A 20,990-nucleotide genomic window follows, 5' to 3' on the forward strand; every position below is an offset into this window, starting at 1 on the left:
GTCAGAATGAACAAAAGAACAGTAGAAGCAGAAAGAGGGTCAATAGATCTTTATGTACAGTATACTACAAATTTCTGACAACGGCAGATATATATATATATATTTATATACGAAAGCACAGCTCCTCCTCTGCACGCTCTGCGCTCGCAGCCCACGCTTCCACGCCAGCAAGTAGAGGAACGGACCAGCAAAGTCAGCAAGATGTAATTTTATTAACATATCACCCACAGAACCAGCGACGCGTTTCGGGCCAAGGTGCCCATGTTCACGCTGCAACATAGTTACGTTTGTAATGCTCTTTTATACACTTATTTTAGAAAACGTCACCACCCCCTGGTGGTGACCTCCAGTGTTGCATGTGTTTGCAAAACAGTGAAAAAGTACTGTCGCTGCTAGTTTTGTATATACATATATCTGTGTATAGCATTGCACCATAAAAAAATCATTACTGGTTAAATCCAAGTAATTCAAAGGAAATTCTGACATTGTAAACCATTTTAAAACATGTACATAGACTATTGTATTGTTAAACATCACCAATCTGGATTTCCTTAGATTAACGAAATATGCTAAACTGTATAAATACGATACTCATGATTCTAAAGACCACCAACAATTCAATAATTGTCACAGCAAGTTATTAATAGCATTATTTTTCACATGTGCAAATCTGTGCATAAGCAGCGAAAGATAAAGTGCAAAGTGTGTAAGTCAAAAAGTGCAAAGTGCGAGAATCAACCGCATTACCATCGGAACGACGATACCTTCAAATTTCATACATATATAATTTTTTGAATTTCAAATTTTCATGAATATCTGTATGGCTAAATTATAGGTTCCCCAAGATCATAGATGGTAAAAAAAGTATCAAAAATGTATCAAAAATTAAAAAATGGGCATATGTGAAAATAGTATCATCCCCCATAGTTAGGTACATGTCATGACACAATATAACTTGATCTAAAATCCAGTAGAAAAAGTTAAAAGACATTTCATAATATACTGATGTAAACAATTCATATATAGATATCAAAGCAAGTGAGCTCGAGACTACAATACAATGATATAGGCAAAGGTACAAATCATCTTAATCACCCAAGGCTCACTGCTCACCCAACCCTTTCTACCACTCTTCTAAATCTAGTTTCTCCTAATAGGGAACCTAACTAGGAGAAAATATCACCAAGAGGAGAAAAGGAAGAATGAATGAATAGAAATGAACTACTTGTGAAACAACTCAGAAATATCTAGGGATAAGCAGTCCAATGTTATAAGTAGTGGTGCATTTCTTCAATATTATTGAGCCCATTTGGCCAACGGCTGTCGAGCTCCAAAATGAATCTGCTTTCCAATTTTCTGAGCTGGAGTTCACGATCTCCCCCTCTTTTCTGCAGCGGAACTGCTCCAATCACAGAGTAACTCAAGCATGTGAGGTCATTGTTGTGTGCCCTTTTAAAATGCCGGGCAACCGGATATGCCGGGTCATTGTGTAATATTGCCCGTAAATGCTGCAATATCCTGACATGCACCTGGAGCTTAGTACTACCAACATATCTAAGCCCACAGGTGCATGTCAGAACGTAAACAGCATGGTCTGTTCTGCAGGAAAAATTTCCCAAAATAGGTTTAGCAATGGAGCTAAATGGAGTAGAATAATGCGAGATAGTAGTGCCAAATTTGCAAGCACGGCAGCTTGAGCATTTAAAGAAACCCCGCGTAGGTCGTAGCCAAGGTTTTTTCATTTTAAGCTCAGGGGCTGCTCTGTCCAAACAATTACCCATAGTTTTCGCACGTCTGAAGGTGACAGTGGGAGAGGCTGGCAATCTAGTGTTAAGTACATGGTCACTAAGGACAATAGGCCAGTTTTTATTAATGATGGACTTGATTTTCATGTCCTCTCTACTGTATGTGGTAATCAGGCGTGGGCATTCTACTGGAGGGTCTGTTACGATAGGGGTTTCTTCTACAGGAGTTATAGTTGGAAAAAGACTCTCTGGACCGAGATAAAGATTTATCAAGGGCTGCTTTTAAGATGCTATCAGAATACCCCGTATTAGCCGTATCATAAGTTCTATTAGGCAAGTTTCATAATCAGAAGGAGAACTACAAATCCTCTTTAACCTCAAGATCTCACCATAGGGGATTCCTGCAATGGTGTGTCTAGGGTGCATATACATATACATACATATACACTACCTTAGTGGAGGGCCGTCTGGCCGCCAAAATAACATTGCATACTTCGGGAGGAAGGTCAAAAGCCGCCGCTCAATCTCTACACATGGAGGCGCAGAGTTGACAGGTTCGGGTGGAGGACCCTCCCCAGCTGCTATGACAGAAGATCCTCCTGAAGGGGCAGTCTGATTGGAGGATTGATGCACATTTTCAGAAGCTCTTGATACCAGACTCTCCTCGCCCAGTACTGAGCCACAACAATGACTTGGGATAGGTCGCTCCTGATCTTTTTAAGAATGCTGGGTAGGAGTGGTATGGGTGGAAAGGCATACAGCATGCCGGACATGCACTCGCAACGAGGACAGTCGCCAAGTGATAGCCGCCTTGGAAACTCCAGCACACAGTACTGCTGACACTGCGCATTCTCTTCGGAGGCGAACAAATCGAACCAAGGTTCTCTGCAATGCTGAAAGATTTCTCCTGCTGAAGGGGCCATTCGTGTTCTACTAGGCATCGACGGCTGAGTGAGTCTGCCCTGGCGTTCAGAGACCCTGCCAGGTGTTGAACCACCGGGGCTGTGCCCTGCTATTCCAGCCATTTCCAGTAACGCAGTGCCTCTTGACAAAGGGCTTATTACCCCAGCCCGCCAGACTGGTTGCAGTGCCACATGGCTGTGATGTTGCCGTGAACACTTGCACTAACTTCCCTTTGACAGAGGGAAGAAATGCTTTCAATGCTAGTCGGACCGCCCAGAGCTCCAAGAAGTTGATGTGGAGCCCAAAGTCCTCTGATATCCACCTCTCCCAAATGGCTGCCCCATCCCATGAGTGATGCATCTGTCACTACTGCGAGATCTGGCTGAGGAAGGGATTGGAGTCTGCCTCTGACCCAACTGCAGTTCTTAAGCCACCACTACAGGTCCTTTGCAGTTTATTTCGAGATTTGGAACACATCGGAGCGATTCCCATGATGATGCACCCACTGGACCTTTAGGTCCCACTGCAGAGCCTGCGTACGCCATCTGGCATGATTTACCAACAGGAGCCCATGGGACTAAGAGTCACAGCCACATGACAGCACAAACGTGATATACATGTTGAAATGTCCATGCAGATACGCACATGTAGGAAAAACTGAACGCAAAATCAAAATCTGTTTAACAGAACATCAAAGCAACATTCAGACAAAAAATCCAAAATCAACTCGTATCCTACTTCCGGAAATTGAAGCATGTGTTGGTTTCCTTCACTATACCGGGTCACATAGCGAACACGGCACAACTCGGGACGCCGACTCAAAACTTTTTCACTTATGATGGAAGGAATTCTAACAGGCTATTCACTCAAATAAGGTGAGAAACTAACTATAAAACCACGGCCAGGACTATTTTTCACGCATTATTATTATGTTCAGGTTAACCATGTGCCTATTTTACAAATGCTACTTAGAATTGTCTTATCGAGGAAGTAACCAGACATTCAAAATATACAGTGCAACGAAGGTTTGTTACAATGCATGCTTGGTCTAAAATCACGAGCACCATTGGTCGGGATTGATGTCAAGCTGTTACTCAGTGTAAATTCATCGACTTGATAGGATTCAGATTTAAATTCAGTCACGCTGTCACTATGTAAATTCTTCGACTCATACACTTAAGCACAATGTACCGATTCATCGCAATCGGATTCTTTTCAACCCCAGTTCACCTCGTGTCAGTTTACATGACTTTCACACATTTTTAACACAGTAAAAAAAAAAAAAAACACCGGATTATCCCTAACATGCCAGTAAACCATACGCATGAATGACATGTATAATAGTAACTATCAATACAATGCATATGTATTTATATCAACTTTTATGGGACTATACTGAAAACATCCTCTATGTTTACAAATACGCCCCTGATGAAGGGCAGAACCCGAAAGGCATTGGGCATGATAAAACACTAATGTGTGAAAAGAACACATCCCTTTATTACTGAAGAAAGTAATATAATACAATGAATTAAAAAGCAACAATAAATAAAATTGATTTGGAAAATATTTTACAAGAGTGAATACCTTATTGAAATATAAAGGAGTGCAATTGGAGACGTCCTCTCGCCCAGGGAGCAACGCAAACCATTTATTGAATACACCCTCAAACTCAGGAAGATTTACCAATTTGCACCAACGACCATAACACCAACCAAAACATAATTACACGGACGTGCGACGGTCCTTTCCCATTTGGATCTAATACTCAGGAGCTTCAGTCATTGTCAATGAAATCCAGGATAGAGGCTGAAACAGAAGCATCATAACCTGAATATCCTAGGGACACCGCGCAGGAGGACATGTCCAAAACAGCACTATGTGCAGAACAGCTCAGATGAAAGAAAGCGTATGAGGAGTCGTCATGTGTGACTTCAGCACGCTTATAGTGAACCCCAGTGAATGCAGGAGGTCCGCCATAGTCTGGAGATGGGATACGACAGTCTGGGGCGAGGACACCTTAAAACGGGCAGTCGTTGAGGTAGGGGGATGACTGACACCCCTAACCTGCACAAATGAACTGCAACCACCGCCATCACCTTGGTGAACACCTGAGGGGCGATGGTAAGGCCAAAGGGTAGCAAAGTGTACTGAAAGTGCTTGTGGCCTACCTTGAACCGCTGGTAACACCTCTCTGTAGGCAGAATGGGAATTTAAAAATAGGCATTCTGCAAGTCCATCACTACTCGCCAGTCTCCTTGATCTACGGCAGACAAGACCTGAGCCAACATAAACATCTTGAATTTTTCCTTTTTGAGGAAGAGATTGACGGATCGGAGGTCTAGAATAGGACAAACACCTTTGTTCTTTTTGGGTGCTACTTCTGATATTGGAACCCTTTTTATAGCCCCCTTGGCCAGGAGATCTGTAGCACCCTCTCGGAACAAGATATGATGATCCACCGCCAGTCTTCTTGAGATGGCGGTAAAGGAGGAGGGACAGATTGGAAAGGGAGGCAGTAACCCCTCTGTATGATGTGCCTGACCTATTCTTTCGAGGTTATGGACTGCCAGTGGAGGAGAGGTTATTTGATTCTCCCTCCAACTGGACACCCATGGTCTTGCAGAACCAAGCTAAGAGAACTTTTAAGTAAGTATAGTTTATTGTTCAGTTAATTAAAACCATAACAATTTTACTGCATATGTCAACTATAATTAAAAGCAGAAGTTTAAATCAATTCATGTAGGAAACTGGCTCTATATATACTACACCAAAATGAGGCATAGTGTGAATAGAGTCCAGGTGACCCCAGAGGTAGGCAGAGGTTAAAGTTAGATAGAACCTTACTCTCTATTTGAGGTAGAGTGGTCGAGCAGTAAGGCAGTATCAGAGGAGTGTTAAGCATTTGGTGTACACACTCAGTCAGCATATGAATTCACACACTCAAGAACTGAACTCTAGACCAATTGTTTTTGTAAAAAAATACGGTTTTATTTTTAGAACCAAGCAAGCCTGGCACAGGTAAGCATTACATACTTTACAGTAATAATTTGCTGAATGTAGAACAGTTTGAAAATACAATAGAAATTGTACTTTTTACGTTACTTCTCTTACTCAGTGCTGGATACCTAGATTCAGCACTGGGACATTTCTTGCAAACAGGTAAGTAAATAAGTTTGTTATTCGTGCGATTTTTAAAGAATAGGTTTAGATTTCAAAACTCCACACTTAGGATAACACTGACAATTTTGTTCCAAAAAGTTTCTATGAAGGAAAAACTGGTTCAGTTCAAAGGTAAGTTATCGACTGTGGGAGTTAAGGTTCTGGGGTTAGCTCAGGGGTCCCCCTGGGTCAGTGATGCACTCTCGTTACACCCTCAGCGGCACTAGGGCGGCCGAGTGTTGAGGCCCAATGTTTTCCAAAGGGGATAGGGAGCCTCCGGTTGTGGATGATGGCAAGCAGCCCATTGAGTTGTGAGAGCAAAACTCAGACTATCTCAGGGCAAATGGGGAAAAAGGTAGCATCAAAGGTGCACCCTCAGTGGCACTAGGGCAGCCAGGTGTAGGGTGCTGTTTCGAGGTCGGTGTCCTGTTTTCAAAGGAGGACCTCCGGTTTGCAAAAGCACTACAGGCAGGGAGACGAAGGACATCTGGGTGTGACTACCACTTTGAGAGGTAAGTTGGGAAGTTAAGGGTTAGGCACAGTCGGTTTGGGCACACAAGGCTGTGGGGCGTCGGGTGCAGGGGTGCCTTTTGGGGGTCGGATCTTCTTACCGGCTCTGGGTCGTGGTTAGGAGGGCCTTCTGGATTTAGGCTGCAGGCATCCGATGGATGCTGGAGGCAGGTCAGGGTTTGCCGAATCTTGGTCCAGGATCGCCTGAGTTTGCCCACTGAAGCTCGGGCCATGGACGGTGGGTGAAGAGTGGGGCGGATTTGCGGTCTCCAGCTGCTGCCCGAGGTTGCAGGTGAACAAATCCAGTGTTCACAGGAGCAGCAGTCTTTGGAAGTGAAGGCAGGCAGGTCGCTGGGGTTTTTGAGGTTGCTGGCTGCAGGACACACCGGGATTTCGCAGGAGCAGGTTTGAGCGGAGACAGGCCATTAGGGCTGGGGCCAAGTCAGTGGGCGTCTTCCTCTTGTTAGCTAACTGCACGGCTGTTCGGTCCTTTTCTTCTTGTTGTTAGGCTGGATCTGAGGAAGCAAGGTTCAGGGTGCCCCCTAAATACTAGATTTAGAGGCGTTACAGGTAGGTAAAGGGCAGGGACCAATGGGTCCCTTCCCTGGGGTGGGTACAGAAGGTTGGCGAGTGTATCTTGATTAGATTCAGAATTTCCACTGCGAGTCTTAATATATTACTTCTGTTTATCACGGAATCCACCTAACTCAATAAGTCACAAGTTGTGTATTTTCTTTGATTATTGTATGTAAAGTTATTTTTCCTTCATGATCTGCACGGTATAACTATATCGTGCACAGTATAACTATCTCTCTGCACTCCCTTAACATTCTCAGAACTGCTTTACCCCATGATACGCTCCATGATGTGCAGCGACGTCATATATATGATTTGATGTAAGTGGTGTCCCTGTAATGTTATGTTATAACTTTATTTTTCAATAAAATATATTACTTCTGTTTAAAATGTTATTTATGCCTTGTGATTCATATTCAGGCGTCCATATTATCTGCTGCGCTGTGCGGTTCGGCTTTATTGAATTCCTTAGGTTTTCCTTATAAGTGCTGTCCTTTGATACGGAATTTATCTGGTTTGCAATGTGAAATCCTGGTAGTCCTGAGCAGTTACTCTTATTTCCAGCTGCTGAGAGCCCAGTGTGTCTGGGCTGGTTAAATATTCGGTTATTTCTTGCATCGTGTTTGCAATGTTAACATATTTAGGATTTACCGTTATTCCAGTTGAGTAATTTTGAACTTCAGGCAATGATTGTAATGCTGGTGAGTAACATGAGCATGAAGGTACACTGATTGGTCCTTTCATTATTTCCCTCTCTTTTTGCACCTTGATATCTTGTGTGCGCAAACTCACTCCGTCAGCCAACTTGTGTGTTACTGATTCCACTTGATGGTTAGCATGGACCGAGGCAGTGGAGTCACTGGTTTGTTTTTTATGAAACCCTAATGCTTCTGTGTTTGTTCCTACAGACCCCTTGTTTAAGTCAGTTTGGGTAGGCGGCGGAATAGCAGGTGTTGGAGAAGAAAGACATTCCACGATTTTCATATGGTGTAACGTGTTTTTTTTGCTTGCTTTCCTTTCTTTTTTTGCCTTCTGGATTGCAGCAGTGGTTTTAATAGGCTTCAGTTTCGTCATTTGCAAATTCAGCCATTTTTATGGCTGATGGCTGGATGAAGTTGTTAGTTCCAAACTCAGTAATTGGTACTACCGGCGACAGCTGCTCGTTTAAGGTTAGACAGGTATAATCTTTATCCGCTGACACCGGGTGAGAGTTGGAGATAACAAACGTTTGGTTAAGATGGAGAATCTGTTCCACCAAATTCGGTAACAAACTTAACTTGTCTAGTATTGGGCCGCATGCACACGAAGATACCTGCTGGGAGTATGTGGATTGTGCTCTCTTTATTAGATTGGTTGAGTTGTCCAATTTAGAGTTTATCCCTGCAATGTTCGATGCGATAATGTTCATTAGATCTATTTGAATATCTAATTTGTTTGACTGCAAAATCAGAGTATGCTTGTAGTGATCGCAACAATTGGGAAATTAATTCCATCTGGGTCTGTCTTATCATTTGCCCAGTTGACTGTTGGAAGAATGAGCCCGTCACTGTCCTTCGCTTTCAGTGGAGATTGATTATTGCAGTTTTGAGGCAACATTTTTTTTTTTTTTAAACTTACCCATTGTTTTAAGTTGAGTCTTCCTTATCTCTTAGTGACACCTCAGACAACGCCTCTTGTAAGTTTACTTTGAAATGGCTAGCCTTTCAAATCATCCTTATCTATTAGTGGTATATGTAGATTTTGCCATGAAATCTTCAGTGCTCAGTTGAGAGGTTTGTGGGATAGACATGTAACCCTGATCCTAGAACGTGAGGGAATGTGGCTGACAGTTTGGCCTGGACTTTATTCTCTTGGTTTGTGTCTAGGTTTGCGGAGATGCTTGCTACATAGGTTTTGATTAGACCGAGTGGCTGCATTTGTTTTCCCATTTTATAATTTTCTGTGCGATCGGTGTGGACAAGAGCGGTTGAGGTGTGGTGCAAGGTGTGGCCACTGACAGTATGTTTCCTGCCGTGATCAGCTGCTTGGTGACTTTATGCACAGGGGTCTTGATCCGCGTTAGCAGTTAGTAGGGAGTTAGTTGGCCCTGTGGCATTATTGGCGAGGTTCACATCCACTTGCGTGACCGGCGGGGATTCAGTCTTAAGGGGGGGCCAAAGAAGTCCTCAAACCAGGAGTGTCTCCCGTTACTGCAGATTACTGATCCCAGGTCCTTAAGAAATTGAAGTTTGGTGCTTTGGGGCCCCAGTGTACACTTAGTTGATCTTACAAACATAGTAGCTATTGGGGAGATTAATAAACTCCTTGGTGTAGAACTTGCTCCGTTTGGGTTTTTTTCATAGGTGTTTTTGTTTAGTTCTTTTTATGAGCGGCTGTTTAATCCACCGATGTCTTCCTGACCTTGCCAGATCACATATTTACTTGGGGTTTCGCCCCTCCTTGGATTCCTTTTAAGTTGGCATGTTTTCCTCGTTTTTATTTTATTTAATTTCCCGGGTGCCACTTGCTGGCACTAGTTGGTTCACTGTGTGCAGGTTGGTTACTTCAGCAGGGAGGAACAGGGAGGTGGGAGTAAAGAAGAGCTGGTAAGCAACCACTGCGTGCACACCTGCTGGGACACCTGGAATAAATGTGACTGGGTGAACAGAAGCTCTTGACCCCCGAAGTGACCAGTTACGGTCGCTCTTGACTCAATCCTCCGTCCTCAATACCCCTCCGTTCTGGGAGCCAACTCCTGAGGGCCAGCAAACAAGCAGGGACACCAGGGCCTGTTTGCAGGTCACAGCCAAACCTGGTCGGGCCGTCTCCACTGGCCACCGGGTCACACACTTGGCAGCCACCTGCAAAAAGTGGCTGCGCTTGTATTGCACCCGCTCAAGTTACAGATGCCGCGAGGTTGGCCTTTTAAGTGGTTGTGGGTCGCGGAGCACAGGTCTGCAGGAACCGCTAACACACAGCGGTGTTGGGCGCTACGGTCAGACCACTGCTTTCTCCTCCGCATTAATTCCTATGCAGGAGCCATAGTCTATGGCTCCTGCATAGGAATTAATGCGGAGGAGTAAGCTGAGCAAGCAGGAGCAAGCTGAAGAGGCGGAGGTGACCTGGGAGTAAAGCGGGAATCAAGAGCCGAGCAGGACCGACTCGTGAGCCACTGCCAGACCGGGCAGGGAGCAGGCCCCCGACTCTGCGAAAGATCGTACTCTGCTCTCCACCCCGCCTCACCTCACCTCTGCCGGTCGGCGTTTCACCCGCTACCTGCTGTCTGGCTCAGGGATCAGGGCTCCAGTGTTGATCGCTGCTCCCAGACGGTGACCTCTGGCACTGCAACTACTGGAGGCGCTGCTGCAGCCATTCAACCACTGAAATGCCTAAAGAGGACTTAGAGCCTGCAGCTGCCTGGGGGTTGGTGACCGACTCCTGGCTATCATTGTTACAAGGCTCGAATGCACCATGTTCTTGCACAACTTGGGAAGCCTGTGTAGGACAGTGGCTGGGCAATGGCCAATGCGGTTCAAAGCCTCTTCCATTGCCATGAAGGGGCGAAAGACAGACTGAGGACAAGGTGTCACTGAGAGGCCCAAGAACTTGGCCAAAGCCGGTGAGTCCTTTAAGCGCTTGAGCGCAGAGTCTGCCTTCTCTTCAAACAGACGAGTCCCATTGATGGGCATGTCCATGAGATTGGCCTGGACATCCCCCGAAAAGCCAGATCTCAGCCAGGTGTGGCCCCACTAGGCCACTATTGACAAAACCGCACTGCCCAGCTAGACGGTTGTATCCAGACCACCACTAATGGTGAACTTCACTGCATCCCTCCCATCTCTCACTACTTGGTAGCGCACAGCCTGGGCCTCCTCCAGGACCTGTGGCAGCACTTGTGCAACCGTTTCCCATAAGCTATGCGAGAAACAGCCCAAAAGGCATGTGAATGGAGCAATGATAATCACAGTACTATAGTCCATCTTTCATTTCCTAAGGACCCTGGGTATCAGGATTAATGGTGGTAAGGTGTAGTGAAAGTGTAGACTATCTGATCTGGACCCTGGTTTCTATAACCCGTCTGTGTAATACTGGCATTTCTTGTTGTTCTGGGTGTCAAATAAATCCTATGTTGGTTGGGCTCCATTTGTGGAAGATGTAATCCACTTGGTTTCAGTGAAGCACTCATTTGTGACAGTCCAATAATGTTTGACAGCATGCTGACCTAATCATTTTGCCGACGAAGATGATGCTCCACTGAAATGTCCACATTATAGGAGGTATCCCAGTCCCACATTGACTGCACCTCTTCTCACAGCAGACGTATCTTGGTTCATCTTGGTTTGGTGATTCAAATCAATGAAGTGTTGTCTGTTCTTATGAGAACAATGGGAGATGCCAGCCTTGGAAGAAATGCTTGGGGAACCAGTCTTATGGCCCGGAGCTCCAGGCTTCCATGAAAGTATTTGTTGCATCACTCTTTCCGATTTAGGATGCAAGGGAAGGCCTGTATTGATATTCACAGGTATCTGCCACCGTACCAGCACTTCCTTCAAAGTCCCTGTGACTTGGATTAAGTGGTTCCGTGCGCCCTGAATGGGTTTCATTGGTTGTCCAGTTCTTGCTGGATGTCCCTCATGCAGGATCAACAAAAGGGTAGAAGACGTTTACATGAAGACAGATGCAGCAGAGATTTCCACTCTTACTATGCCCAACTGTTTGTCATGAAATCTTTGCCATGAAATAAAGCTTTTTAATGTTTAAGCAGAGGTGAAGTTTTTCCCAGTTGTGTGTCCAGTATCGCAACCATGAACTGTAGTCTTTTTAAGGCTCTGTGAATAACTTGTCAATGTTCAGTGTTAAGACCAATTTGCGGAAGAGTGATGCAGGCAAAAGTTAAAATGTTTGCAGTTTCCTTTGAAGGAGCCTTGACCAGTCAGTCGTCTTAGTAAGGGTATACTTAATGACCCTAACATCTGAGGCAAGCAGTAGTTTAAATATTCTGCAAATCCTTCACATGCTTGCCAAACAGGGTTGCTGCATAGAAGTCAGGTCCAAAATATTTGCTTGAAATTTGGGACGGAAAGCACTGCAACGCAGTCAACTCTGCAGTCTCAAAACAGCTTCTCCTGCCAATTGTCGAAAAGCTACATTGAATATGCCTATTGCAGCATCAATTAATATCTGCTGAAATTGTTGCACTTGTGCCTTACCAAGGTCCCTTTTATGCTCTGGTATGAGATCAATCAGTGGTGAGATGGCAAGCCACATTTGGTGCTTTTAGCAGCATTCGATTGCCAATATGAAAATTTGATTGACGCAGCCGCCATGGAACAGACTCCATTTTCAAACTGTCAATGCTTCTCCAACCCTTATCTGAAGGAAGACGAAATTGAGGTTTTTCAGCTTTCGCTGCACAGCTGAGTATATGACTGAGTCCGGCTTTGGATGGCCCATGAGGAAGGCAAGGGCCATGTTAAGAGCACTGCATTTCTTCTCCAAGCAAGCCACCACTGCTGATACTGTGGTCAGCATTTTCATTAGCTTCAGACCCATTGACCAGATTCATTCTAGTTCAGGAATTGCTTTTATAGTGGTTGTTACTTTAAATCATATAGGAAGTAATTTTGTTAGCTGCACTCTCAAAAGTGAATGGAAACAGGCTCTGTAGTCTGGAGGAGAATCTGGTTGGGCGGGGGACTAGTTGCCTTTCTTAGGTGCTACGTAATCACCCAATTCGTCAACAGCTTCACAAGGTAATTTGCCATCTTCTTCCATGTCTGAATAGGGTGATTCAGAAGAATCTTCTCTCCCATATCCTCAGGAGTTGGTGGCACCAGTTTTGGTGTTACTGTACTTTGAGCTGGTCCCTTGGAGAACAGGGTGTGGGGGTGGCGATGGAGGCAGCAGTGGTGGGCGCAACAGAGTTGGGGCAATGGTTGAGGCAGAAGTGCGGATATACGCAGCCCTCACAGGCTGATGCTGAAGTAGTCCGACATGGTTCACTCATCTATTGCATTGTCAGAAAGACGACAGGGACAGACAACTCATGATTCCACATCCCCATAAGGACTTTCATGGGGTTGACTAGGATGATGTGGCATGCCGTCTTGTAGCTAGTAATTATACTTGTGGTAAACTTTGTCCTCGTCGATGGCATCCTCTTCAAATTCTGGTATGTAACAAACATCCAGCTGCGTGTAGCTGTAAGCAGTCTGAGGCATCTTGGTCACTGCATTCAGCTTCCAATTCAGAGTACGAAATTTGCATAGTTTGCCGTTACATGAAGTTGTGAAAAAGTGAGTGGAATGAAATAACTATTTACGGTATCTACATAGATGTTAGTGTTGACTGGGTTGTCGATGGAGTCTACGTCGGAACAAAGGACATAGTTTATGCAGATCAGTGGTTCCCAACCTGTCCTCCAGGGACTCCTGGGGGTCCACAAAGCCTCCACAGGGGGGTCTGTGACTACTTAGAAAATTAATTTAACAGTTCAATAGTTTAATCAAGCGTATTTAAATAGCTATATGTACAACTGGAAATTTTTTAACTTAATGTAAAGAAATTTGAAATTGGAGGACAAAAATTAAATTAGTATCCTCATATTGATTTGTGGGAGCAGTACAGGTGCATCAAACAGAATACAGTGTGGACAATGAGAGGCCTCAATTGCATTTAGAAAAGCTCAGACCTTGCTATTAAAATTACATTGATTTTTTTTTAATGTATTTGTACATTAAATAAAATGCCATTTGTGTATTTGTTTGATGAATGCTATTTTTTGTGTATTGTTATGCGGTTGAAATAATAGACAATGCTTAGGCCTGAGCAAAAAGTGAATCTATGAAATCAAACATAAGGTTTTGTACAGTAGACTTGCTGAACTCACATATTTGAAGGTGGGCTCATATGTGGGTTCATATGTGATGACTGACGAAAGAGGGGACTGTGAAAGAGAACATTTGCCTAGGATCACACAATTTGAGAACAGTTTATGGGTCAGGCACATTGCAGCTAAGAGTAGATTATTCTAGTCCCTAGACCTGCAGGTCTGGTAATTTTTACTGGCTTTTGAGGCCTGATGGGAGCTAGGGTCATCTGCCTCCGAGGTCCCTGGGTCAATCATACTGTGGCCCTGCAAACTTGGCCAAATGCTTCCACTTCAGCACTTGACTCCGTCGTATCGATAGAGCAGACACAGGCTCCTCCTAAAGGTAATTGTGAGGGAAGATCAAGTGCAGAGGTCTACAATCCCCCAACAGCATAATAGATCGTTTAAACACACTGCTGGTCTCTTTATACTATACAAAAAGTTATGTTATGTTATTAAACATTTGTATCGCGCACGGATACAAGAGTGTCCCGGAGCGGTTGGTGAACCATAACAGCAGAGCAGCGAAATTAGATGAATTGGTTGAAAAGGAAGGTCTTCAGCTGTTTCTTAAATAGCATGGTGTCCTGAATGTTACGCAGCTCCAGAGGAAGAGAATTCCAGGCCTCCGCAGCCTTAACAGAAAGGGATCTACCCCCTAGCCGAACCCTGCGAAAACGGGGAACTGCAATCAGGCGCTGGGTAGCAGAGCGGAGGTTTCTGCGAGGAGCGTAGAAGGAGAATCGCCTCTGGAAATAGACCGGGCCTAGACCATGCAGGGCTCTATGAGCCAGCGTGAGGGCCTTAAACTGGATTCGATGGACCACAGGCAGCCAATCCAAGTCTCGTAGATGCCGTTTCATACTTGCGCGCCCAGGGATTTGCAGCAGAACCCTGGCAGCCACATTCTGTATTACTTGTAGTATCTTTGACTGATACCCTGGGAGTCCAATATATAGACCATTGGCATAGTCAATACGGGACAGGATGAGTGCCAGAGTCACCATTTCCCTAGCAGATCTAGGTAGCAGAGGGAAGAACTTCCTAAGAGATTAGGATACCGAAGCACGCCCCCGCCAGTCGCTTTATCTGAGCGATAAATCCGAGATCTTCCCCAAACCAGATCCCCAAATTTTTTGCAGGGTTGCCAGATGACTGAGGCTGGGGGTACTCTGGAGGCCACAAAGTCTCCCTAAAGAACAGAGGGAAGGAACCATAAAGAAGAACCTCCGACTTACCCTCATTACACTTCAGCTGTGCCCCCCAGCCATCCGAAGACAGCCACAAGGCAACGCTGGGCTGCTGTAGGGGACACCTCACTTTCCTTCCAGGTAAAGAGGAGCAGAGTGTCATCCGCATAGGCTATGACTTTTGCACCCAGCTCCTCTGCAAGAAAGATCAGAGGTGTAATATAAATGTTAAAGAGCAGGGGGCTCAAAGTCGAGCCCTGCGGGACACCAGTAGCCACTTTCCGGGGGGTAGAGGAAAAAGGTGGCATCCAGACCTGCTGTGTACGATCTTCTAGGAAGGATTCAAGCCACTTCCAAACCCGGCCAGACACACCAATGTGAGAGAGCCTAGAAAGAAGTTGTTGATGAGGGACCGTGTCAAAGGCGGCAGAGAGGTCCAATAGAATCAGGGCCGCTCTGCCGCCCCCGTCCAAACACTCCCTTATAGCTTCTGATATTTCCACAAGAGCGGTCTCGGTGCTATATGATGCCCTAAATCCGGATTGAGCCGGATGAAGAGCACCAGACGACTCAACAAAAGTGGATAGCTGCCTAAAGACTGCTTTCTCACATATCTTGGCCACCGCCGGAAGAAGAGAAATAGGGTGATAGCTGGTAAGTGTGTCTGGGTCTAGGGAAGGCTTCTTCAGGAGAGATATGAGTTTAGCCTACCTCCAAACCCGAGGTACAATGCCAGCCTGAAGTGATAGATTTATAATAGCATTCACCTCCGGATTAACTACCTCTGCAACCTCAGCAAGCAGCCTAGCAGGACACGGATCAGAAGGAGACCCAGATTTAAGGGATACAAGGATGGATAAAGAATCCTTCAAGGTAATCGGCAGAAAAGCCATCAGTGGGGAAGCGAGCAGAGAGGGAACTGGCAGGCTCGAGATGTAGAATTCGGCCTGCCCTGTGCAATCAGATTCTAAAAAATCCTGTATTGCCTGGATTTTATCAATAAAAAAGTCTGACAATTTCTCACACCACTCTGCCGAGACAGGCAAGTCCGTCCGCTCCGCACTGGGATTAAGGAAACTCTGAACAATGGCAAATATTTCCTTTTAATTGTTTCTAGAGCCAGCAATGCGCTCTGCAAAGAAAAGGCTTTTTGCCTCTTTGTTAGCTTCGTAGTACCCCTCTGAGCCTTCCTTAGTGCTACTTTCGCCAATGGGCAGTAATTTAACTTCCAACAACGTTCAAGTTTTTCACAAGATTGTTTTAGTTCTCTAAAATTGTTGGAATACCAAGGTTTGGACGGCGCATTTCTAGCACGCCTACTAGGGAGGGGAGGGGTAACAGACTCTACTGCCTGGGAGAGCCAGTTGGTGTAACTCACTAAGGCTCCGTCCAGGGTACCATTTGCAGAGGGCCGAGAATTAGACAGGACCCGGCCAAAACCCTAAGCATCTATCCTCCGAGGGTCTGCTTTGAGAAGGCTTTTTAGAGAGCAAAGGTTTGACAAAGGACCAGAAGAACTGAATCAAAAAATGGTCTGACCAGGGTACTTGAAGAGGATAGAGGATAGATAAAGGAAAGTTAGAGCACACCAGGTCCAGGATATGCCCCCCGATATGCGTGGGGGAATTAATCCATTGGGTAAGTTGTGCCATTTTCAAAGAATCCTTCAATTCTATCGTATCTACCCCTGACGGGCAGTCAATATGTATGTTAAAATCCCCCAGTAATAGGAAGCTAGAGAAGCGTACAGCCCTAGGGACAATAATCTCATCGAGAGCTTTCAAATAGGCTCCAGAGGAGCCAGGGGGTCTATATACAAGCGTGCCACCCATAGTAAAGTGAGGGGTCATACAGATAGAAAAATCCAATAATTCACCCCCCTCAATTCCTGGGGAAACTTCATGGACCAAAGTCCAAGAGTCTCTAAACACCACTGCTAAGCCTCCACCCCTACCTACTTTCCTATCCACCCTCTTAATTTTAAACCCTCTGGGGATGGCCAGCTCTACCATAGGGGCGGAAGATTCATTAAACCAAGTCTCTGTCACAAACAGGAGATCATACTGGTCCTCAGAAAGAAGTTCAAAAAGGTCTGGGGCATGCTTAACAAGTGAGCGGGAATTAATAAGCGCCGCCCGAATACAAACCCCCTCCCCAGCTGTTACAAAGGGGGTCATCTGGGGAACCAAAGCATCTAAGGTAGTGTTGAAACTAAATTTACACTTGCCACACTTCCTGGTCAGATTATCGAGGACGTCACAATGGCAGACGCACTTATCCTTTAGCTTATTTAAACCCATTAAAACATCCCCATTATAGCACTTGCGAGCCGCCAGCATCTTTTTAGAAATACGGGCATAGTGGCTGGCGCTGGTCGCATCCTGGGCGCGGACGGGCGCATACGGGCTTGCCTTAGGTGCGCCCACTGCGCAACCTAGTAGGCATTCGCCTTAAATAGACAGTACCCTCCCCCAGCTAGAGCGCCAATTCCAGCCCAGGACCGGGAACCGGACGTATGGGGAAAATGCACTACCCTCTGCACAAACAGCACCAGAAAGCCGCGGCAGAACGGGGCGTGCAAGGTAAGCACACAAGTAATTCAGCAGTCTCTAGACAGAGAAAAGTTAAGATATCACAGTATTAAAACAGGTTTTCCTTTAAAAGTAGCTGCAGGTTGACCGGAGCACCAAACGGATAGCAGGAGCTGCCACTATCCTGCTTTCTCCGTTGGAAAAAAGTGGTTAAATAAATCACAAACAAGACACTACACACCCCAAAATTCATATGTAAATAGAAAATAGTACCGGGCCACTGTACCCAGGCTTCATGTTGCATTTTTGTCACCACCTCACCTTTCCTCTATTAAAAGGTAAAGTACATATAGTAAGTTTCAGTTACACCCTTCTCAGGTAGAGTTCTTGCGCTTAATTCTACAGTCTTAGTTCCAAGTGTGTATCTTCTCACCAATGTGACATTTCATTCTGGTGAGGGGTGCAGCATCCTTTGAGGTCCTACTCCCTTTTCTGGAAGAAAGATGTGCTTTGACCGTCTGCACTTGGTAGCAAAAGTGTGGGGGTCGCTCCACAGAATCTGGCTGGTGTCAAGCCCTAGCATTGCTGCCCCTCTCCGGAGATTCCGGGCCCTCTTCTGTGTGCAGGGGGAGTCTGCAAAGTTAAAGGTCATTATGTCGCTGCAGGAACTTCAAGTTAGTGGACCTCTGATTCCACACAATGCTTGGTCATCTGCTTGGGCCATGCAGTCCCGGTTAGTTGTTGAGCCACACTTCTGACATGCAGCAGCTTAGTCCATTTCATGTCACAGTAGTTTAGGAACAGCAGCAAACTCTGCTTGGGCACACTTCAAAACAGTGACAGTTATCTGCGTTCAGGATCATAGTGGTGCGTTCAACTCTGGCACCATACTGTACAGTGCCAAGGGGATGCTTCCGAGAGTGAACAATCAATGGAGGAGCATACTGATCACCCTCTTGAAAATCTCTGGGTGAAAAGACCCTCAGCTCTAGGGTCAGCAACTTCTGTACAGCAGGTTAGTGAACACCTCTTGCAGAGCTGACTCACTCCTAACCTCTAAGCAGGCAGATCAGCTTCAAGCCTCTTAAAGAGGGAGACTGTTATTCTTCCAAGTCAGACTCCAGGTTAGGTCCCCTCACTTCTAGAAAGCTGAGGGTCAGCAAACTACATCTCTGGTAAAGCAGGAATTTGGACAGCACCATCTTCCTTGGCCAAAGAATTTTGAACTGGAACAAGTGGGTCAACAGCTCCAGCTTTTTTTTGTTTTTTAAACAGATGGGGGGGATGAGTATTCTCGGTCTTCCCTTTCAGAACAGTGTTGGGTCAGCACTTCTTTCATGTGTCCTTTACAGGCTGTCAACCAGACTCAGCCTTTGTGTAAAGTGATACTCCTCACAGATTGGTCTCCAGAATGGACCACCCACAACAAAACCACAAAGATGTGAGATTTCTACGTCTGGCTGTCAACTGTTACACTTTACGGTAATCAAAAACAGACTAAAAGCCACACCCAAAAGGTCCTACACAGTCTTAAGACTGCAGTGATATCCTTCACCCCCCACCATCTACCAAATGGACTTTAACAAATCTCCAAAGGGAGCCCTGTCTCCTCCACGTCTGTGTCTCCTTCCTCCAGCTAGGAATGTCAATAATACACTTCCTATTTGGGAAAATAATCTTAGCCCATCTTGTACACATGACCCGGCCCAGGGCTTTCAAAATGTAACCCACAGGCTCCAGGACTGGTTCATTCATACACAAGGTATTCACCATGCAAACCTCACATATACGCAAACAAGCACTGGGATGTTATCGATAGACTGCAGATTAGTATGCAGTAGAGGAACTTTACACAAGTAGGTCAGTTGGCCTCAATTTGTGAAAACTAGAACGGCTGGGTGTCAACTACAGATTTAAGATAAAAACAGCATGCTGCTCTACATGCTAAAAACATATTTGGGACGGTCGTCCACTTAGCAACAAATGAAAGTACACTTCGTGCCCCTCCAGATCCGAAACCTTACTCATGTCAAAGTACAGGCCTGTCCCTTTATGCACAATCTAGATTAGTGAGAGGCTGGGCCAAAATCAAAAACCATATCATCCATACTAACTAGTGCCCCACATTTTAAGTAGTAAAATATAGGTTTTAAAAAGATGTTTTCAGACAAATGTACTTAGCTGTAACAGTCAATTTGAACTGGCTAGCAAGAAAAGACTGAAAAAGTTGTTTTCGTTAGGCATAATTTCTTTGAATGAATTTCAAATTTGAAAATACACCAAGTTGTGTTTGAGGAATCTACTGTTCATGACGTTAGAAGATTCCATGAAGAGAACATTTGTTTTTTCTATCTTTTTTAAGTTGGTAGTTCCGCTGATTAGGGCCTGCTACATCATCCACCATGAGCCTATGCACAGCGCCTGGATACTCTCAAATGTGATAAGCTGCGCTAGATAAATCTACAAACTTTTAACATGTGGTTTCTGTGGGGCTCCCAATAGGTGGACTAGATGAGTTCACAGTCCCAGGCAGTGAATCCCCGACCTCTGCATTAAACTGTATCCTGCTTTTTATTTTGCTTCTGCTCAGTCTTTTCTTCCTTGCTAGTGCTATGCTGGATTCACTGAATATGCAATGTATTTTATACTGGTGATAAATTACTCCCTGCAGCAAGCTGTCGTGTGCACTAGCAGGGAATGTACAGTGTTTACTGCTGTCACACAAGAGAAGTCTCTGCTTTCATATGCAGGGAACTGCTCATCAACATTTGTTTCCACAACGGAGGAGCAGTAGAGGCAACACTGAAGTGAGGTCACTACGGCACAGCATTCGTGAAAAGGCCAGATTAACAGTTTAAAATCCTGCTATGAAATGGAACAATGTGCAATTAAAAGCAGGCATATTCCATTAAAATCTTCGAACACTGGTCCATGACGCAAAGTACTGAGCAGGCAAGCGCAACATCTCAAAACCTTTTTTCAATACAGTCCAACAATACATTGAGTTCTCTTCTTGCAGAATTCACAACCAGAAAACAACTTAGCCAAAGACTGAACAAAAATGTCTTATACCACACAAAGAAGCACAGTTGATTTATGTACATCAGTCATCACATATGAGAGGTAGCCACTCCTCCAACACCAAATACTGTATTTGCAGAAATCTAAGTATAACAACCCTTAGTGAAACCATCCACATACAGCCTCATCATGCTAACTAGGTGAAAACTATCAGACTGTTGGGAGAGAATATCACCCACTCTTATGAGCAAGAAAGACTCAAGCCTTCTTGATAGGGCAAAAAAACTCCCATTTCCAAAAAGTAACGGTCACTGGGCGACAGAAGTCATCAGATGACCCTAGCTGCCCTACTAATGAAGCAGTGGTTAGTTAATAAAAGCAAGAACCATGACATCACTGTGAAACACTGATGCCAATCTCACGGGAATGTGCAAATACCAAATAATCCAGAAGCTCACACCAGGCAACTGGCAATTTCCCCGTTGCTTTTCAAAACAAGAAA

General features: G+C 45.0%; 1 protein-coding gene across 1 annotated transcript in view; it reads right to left on the reverse strand.

The window, feature by feature from the left end:
- The window catches only part of IMPDH2 (inosine monophosphate dehydrogenase 2), a 336,137-nt gene that overhangs the window by 288,282 nt on the left and 26,865 nt on the right, over positions 1-20,990 (reverse strand). The window lies entirely within an intron of this gene.

Source organism: Lissotriton helveticus, chromosome 9, assembly GCF_964261635.1.
Source record: "Lissotriton helveticus chromosome 9, aLisHel1.1, whole genome shotgun sequence".
Classification (NCBI taxonomy): domain Eukaryota; kingdom Metazoa; phylum Chordata; class Amphibia; order Caudata; family Salamandridae; genus Lissotriton; species Lissotriton helveticus.